This window comes from Ornithodoros turicata, unplaced genomic scaffold, assembly GCF_037126465.1.
Source record: "Ornithodoros turicata isolate Travis unplaced genomic scaffold, ASM3712646v1 Chromosome170, whole genome shotgun sequence".
NCBI classification, from domain to species: domain Eukaryota; kingdom Metazoa; phylum Arthropoda; class Arachnida; order Ixodida; family Argasidae; genus Ornithodoros; species Ornithodoros turicata.
The window spans coordinates 127,095-133,095 of record NW_026999327.1 but is presented as its reverse complement, the minus strand read 5'-3'; the positions used below and the strand labels follow the sequence as shown (position 1 = coordinate 133,095).

Below are 6,001 nucleotides of genomic sequence, written 5' to 3'. Positions count from 1 at the left end.
ATGCTGGTATCGCATATCTCATTTTTTTGTCCTCGCTCTGAGCAGTTGAAGAACTGTTAAGGGTATCAAAGAGAATATCCATCTGTTGCAAGAAATCTGATGTCGCAGCAGCAGCAGGTGGCATCTCTCCCACTACAATGAGAACCGCAATGCCTGCTGACACGCTGTCACTAAGGACTTGTGTTGCAAACTTGACCCTCATGCGGTTGAACACTGTTGGGTTGATATGGTTCTCTGTGAGCTTCGGTGCAAGGCGTGCCTTGAGGGGGTAGTTACTCTCATAGAACTGTTTGATGAAAGCCCACTGAACGTTTTTCTCAGCACTTCCATTCAGAAGGTCATACTTGAGCAAATGATTCCGGGTTGTGTTCATCAGGTGCGGAGGGTCAAACATAAAATACACCTTGTGGTCATTCACAAGAAAATATGGCTGTGAGGGGGATACTTCCAAATTTCTCGCTAAGGCACTGTTGCTTGAACCTTGGTCACAGACAACCACCTTTACAAAAATATTTGCTGATTGCAACCGTTGAATCAATTGTACGAGCAGAGCCTGCAGAGTATTTGCTGAAGCTGCGGATTTCGACAGAACATACGCTAGGGGCTGGATCCACGTTGTAGAGATACCGGACAGCATTACGAGAAGAGCTGAGTTTGCCAACTGAGGTTCTCTCTCTTGGCCATTGTCAACAAAACCAAGCACTACATCAGAACCGCGATCATACTGTAGATGTTGCTTGATAGACATCTCATCAAACATCAACATGCATGTACGGTCCTTCAGTGGTAGATCCTTAAGCTTGGCCTCCAGCCTATTGAGAACTTCGGGCACCACTCCAGGCTCCACATGAATATCCTTTAGCCAATTACGGAGGGTACGCTCAGTTGGCAAAGCCAGGAACCGACTTAAAAATCTGTAAGCCCTCGGCCCCATGAAGTGCAATTTTAGGGCTAAACCCCGGAAGTACTCAGGCCACCGGCGCCCATACTTGCGAAAACGCTGCAGGTACAACTGAACCCTGAAAATTTCAAGTGCCTCCTTTGACATATACCGTGATGCACCGTTAATTATCTGAGCTCTTGACAAGGTACTTATCTGTGCTGTCGAAACAGTTCTTCTAGCACGAAACAGACTTTTTCGCAGCTTGTCACGTGACGCCCTTAGTGACTGAATTAGAGAAGTGGTCCTTGGAGTCCTCACAATGTTGGGTCTGCCTCCCCTGTGTATTCTTGGTGTAGCTGCTGCAGTAAAGAAAATATAAGAGACAAATAAATAAATAACAATAAAGCAAACAATGTCACCGTGTGAACAAAACGAAACACAGGTATGCTACGGCAACAGAGTTGCAGAATATAGTCATTTATTCTCCATCATAATTATGCAAAGTAGGGCAGCATAATCTGTTTTCCTGTCACAACTATTAATTTGATTACCCCTCCCCCCCCAAAAAAAAAGAAAGAACCGAAAAATTTCCTCTGTTCCTCTTTCTCTAGCTGCTACTATACTTATCACTACCACTATCACTCTCATTATCTTCCCCATGACAAACGCTCGGCCTCGCGCATCGCATCGCGGCTCGCTATCTCTCGAATCACCACAGTCACCGTACATTGGTTATCAGCGATAGGTTAGAGCAAAATGTGAGAGCGTTGCTAACATTTACTCAGCCCTCATAGATGGCGTCGCAACACGTCGCGCGGCACATGATGTGCGTATTGCGCAACGTATGCGAGAATCGAAAGTACTTGTCGCGAGTTGAGTGAGGCCAGGAGACAAAAGGCGTCAAGTCGGACCAGACTATTTTATTGACCGTTCGGGCCGGTCGCTCGAGTAGAAGAAGAAGTAACTAGCTCGCATCTCGCGAGCGCGAGGTGGCAGGGCAGAAAAAGGGTCATGTGGCCAAAGGCGATGTTGGTGCAGCTAGTGCTGCTACATACTACTGTCCCAACCCGAACGTCTACAGGTACTGAGGTGAGAGTTCATCCTACGAATTTCCCGCGTGACATTTTGCGATCATCTCGTTCCGGAGGCACACTTAGTGTTGAGGTTTCAGATGTCTGTTATATACGACCACCAGTTCGTGGGTGATTCGATGATGCTGCGACTGGCGGAGCGTATCACTCGGCGAAAGAGGAGCGATCTACGTAAGTGCTGATCACATTTACAAGTTAACTATTGCACACTGCTGAGGTCCACGATTGTGTGCACCCCTCCCTTCTCTTCTCAATATGCATGTTACCGCGGTGCCGGCGTACGGGGAGGGGGGAGGATTTTCGAGCAGGAAGCACCCGTTTTATGGTCACAACGTGGATGAACAGAAACTAGTAAGAGGCGGGGGTCATGAGGTAGTGGCCTACCTACCCCCTACCCTGATTGTACCTCTATAAACATAACTGTGAGGTGAGGTGTCGCTTCCACCTCAGGCTTTTTTTTTTAATTGTGAAAGCCTCATTTTTGAAAGGAACAAAAATCAGTGCTCAGTTACATTCATTTTTCAGAATCTTCAGTTTTGAAGCCCGGTGCCACATGCCAGGCTTTACTGCACGCACTTGAGAATTGCGAAAATATTCACAGAAAAGTCATCATAATGATTGGCACTAATGACATCAAAAAGGTAAGCACATATTGAAGAAAATGTATTGATGCTTCACTCAATCTTTGATGCTGCAGAATGTTATTGAAAGGCCTTTGATTTTCGTGGTAAAACCTTCCTAGTTTATGTATGTTCATTCTTTTTTTTTTTTGAAAAGATGAGAGATTCGAAAAGAATCAAAGACACCTCAGCAGTCACCAACCACATCAAGACACGAGTGGACAAAGTAATACTTTTAACACTTCCGCCATGCCCACTTGTCTCTAAAACATCTAGGGCATGGCACACGCTTCACGCAGTCAACACACATATACAGACACTACAGTGTGGTAAGTTGCTCAGATAATGCAATAAATACTATCATGACATAGCCGACTATGGAAAAAAGATGAAGTGGCATCCTTGTGCAAATTTAGTGTTTACTGTAAACGGTGTATGTATCTTTCATGCCTTTTAAACAAAAGTATGAGCCATTATGTTCAACGCTTGCAGATGACATTCAGCTCTTGGATATACACAAGATCTTCATAAAGGGTCCCAGAAAGCCGAATTATGGCATGTACGAGAGGTAAGTTAGCAAAATGATCAAGCTTGACAGAGCTGGATGGGAATCTTTAAAAAATTATGCTTATGTTGTCTGAAACCTTTACTTGTACATAGGAGGTACAGACGTCGGCGCAACGAGGCAGCACCAAGGACTGACCTTGTGCATTGGAATAGGAAGGGCATGGATGCTGTTCACAAGGCCACAAAAGATCACCTGGGACTGTAATATCTAAAACTGTGCTAGACACACGATTAAAAATGAACATAACGGCATAGCACGGTAATAGCTAACCATCATCCCGAATGACATCATTATCTGCCCTGACTTGTTGAAAATTTATGAACTGCATCAGTGTCACAACAAAGGCTTACGCATTCCACTTTCAACAAATCAGGGCAGATAATGTTATCATTTGAGTAGATGGTTGGCTAGGAACGTGCTATGCGGTGAAGTTCATTTTTATGAGTGCAGTGTTTTCAATCTGTTTCGTGTTCTATACAGTGCGAGCATTGTGAATAACGGTGGAACAGGAGAAATTAATATGCATACTGGGTCGACAAGGGGGAACTACGCCGTCATTCGTCTGGATGAACTGCTAAAAAGCCCATGTAAAACCTCAACCTGCAGAGCCAGTGGTAGGATTCCGAACCCATTACCTACCAACCTTGAGCATAGCCGTCACCAAGATGCAAATTCTTTTACCCACTTTGCAATGCCATTGTTAGACAGCGATTTTCTACTGGTTTTCGTTAGAATGAATATTCTCTTTACTGCTACCATTTCGTTCTCAGTAGGCAAATAATTCGTACAGGCAGCATAATGGTAAATGACCACATACCAGATGAACCCAATGAATCAGGAGCCAACACAGGTGACTGGGAGCAAATGTCGGCACCTCCAAGGGCTGTAAAGGAAAAAAAAGTACTTAAAATAAACCAAGAGAAATGTTGAGTAAGGACACTCACTGGGTGGTGACAGCCGGTCCAGGTTTGCAGTGGTTGGTGTATCACTCACACTGCCGCAAGGATCTAAAAAAAAAAATACAAAAGCGAGCAGGAATTCCATGAAAATGCTGTGGCAAAAAAAAAAAAAAAACACCTGTCGAGGTATTGGTAGATGGTATAGGAACATGAGATGGTCTTGGAACAGGTGAAGGTGGGGAAACTGGTGTGTCAGGTGTGCCAGGTGGCTCCGAAAGAACGCAGGGTTCCTGTGGTTGTTCTTGTGACTGAAGAGACACATCTAAAGAAAAATTGACACAGCGGCATATTTACCTCTCATTTCAAACACAATATGCATTATTACTGTCATTATTGTGATTAGTACTTTAGTGTAAATGTCCTAGAACATGCAAGTGCTCAAGAAAGGACCACCGTTGTTTTAGGCAGTGACACAACCCAGCAAATGGAGTACCACGCACATAATGATTAAAACATGAAACAGATGAAGGTGGTGAAACCGGAAAAAAAACATTTAGAAAAAGAAAATTACGTATGTGTTACAGTAGAGAGATGTGAGAGCGACTAACCTTCCACTGGCATATCTGATGCACCATGAGGCTCCTGTGTTTGCTCTTGTGATTGAAGAGGCATATCTAAAGGAGAATGACCACAGAGGCATAGTTAGCAACCTGTCCCACTGTCAATCACAATATTTGTGTTACTGCTGTCAATATAGTGAAAGTGTGTATGAAAAGATATATAAACCTGTTATGCAGAGGAAAAGTGCAACAAAAGAAGCAACAGGGCACATCATTGACTTTACTAGGAATTAACAGTGATCTATGGAGAACCCCCTACAGCCCCCCCCTCCAAAAAAAAACAAGAAAATTGGAGGAGATCCCACTACAATTTTGTGAGATTGTGCATTATTTTGTCAAAACTCCACCCCCCCCCCCCCAGGGACGAAATTCTTGGTAAACCACTGATTATGCATGAAACGTGATGCACAAAATGGATGAAATTACCATAATCAAGTGCAAGTAGCCCAGGCCATTGTCTCTGCAGTGAAGTACTGGCTTGTCCTAAAAGGGAAAAAAAAAACCGTCATATTCAAACCTGCCCACATGCAACCTTCGAACGTCTACAGATTGACTTGAATGGACGTGTGGTTCACACCGTCCCCACATATGTACCTCGTCCAGTTCCACAACCACTGTCTACAGATTGATCTAATTAGGGTATAACTAAAACATACATGCACAACTGAAGTGAAAAACCTCACCCTGCAGCGGAACTGTCGGACAAGCTGTCTTCTTCAACCGTACTTTGGCACGAGAGATGAAACAGTCCGGTGAGAAGTGCTCGCCACACAAAAGCCTACAACTTAGAGCTGAGCCTGCCAAATCGTTCAGGTTCAGCTCAGGGCGTTGTGCATAGGCGATCCACGCAGATTTCCTATTTGAACACCACAACACACGTGTCACAAGCATCCGTGTATCACGCTAAATGAATAACAGCTATGCATGTGATAGTGACACATGGAGTATAACGAGAACACATAATCTGACAGCGGCGTCCGAGCGCAACTCTCATTATGAAACGCCTCAAACGCCAATCGATGACTCGTAGTAGACTTCACACGATAGACCTGCATTTTGTCCTTCAATGGAAAGTAACAAAACTTGTCTTACCGTTCATCGATGGGAAATCGGAAGATTGAATGTCGGCTTCCATGCGTGCGATTTGTACATCCTTTGGCCGTGCAAGGACGTCCTGAGATGTTCTTCTTCCTCTTTCTGTTGCCGTGATGACTAGTTGAATCTGCCATTGTGTTTTCACGAAGCAATGTAGCAGTGCTAAGTTTCCAGAATGTAAATCGCAACTATTACACACAGTCAGCGTCGGAGTCCTTCCGTTGA

The 6,001-nt window shown here is 44.3% G+C and overlaps 2 long non-coding RNA genes across 2 annotated transcripts; both read right to left on the bottom strand.

The window, feature by feature from the left end:
• Positions 1–1,168: 1,168 nt before the first annotated feature.
• Positions 1,169–4,150, bottom strand: LOC135373000 (uncharacterized). Its single transcript, XR_010416210.1, has 3 exons — positions 4,107–4,150; positions 3,980–4,045; positions 1,169–1,242 (listed from the first exon to the last, which is right to left on the bottom strand). It is a non-coding gene; the product is annotated as an uncharacterized LOC135373000 (long non-coding RNA).
• On the bottom strand, positions 4,145–5,385 carry LOC135372999 (uncharacterized). The gene is made up of 4 exons (XR_010416209.1): positions 5,365–5,385; positions 5,108–5,164; positions 4,670–4,735; positions 4,145–4,383 (listed from the first exon to the last, which is right to left on the bottom strand). It is a non-coding gene; the product is annotated as an uncharacterized LOC135372999 (long non-coding RNA).
• Positions 5,386–6,001: the final 616 nt, after the last annotated feature.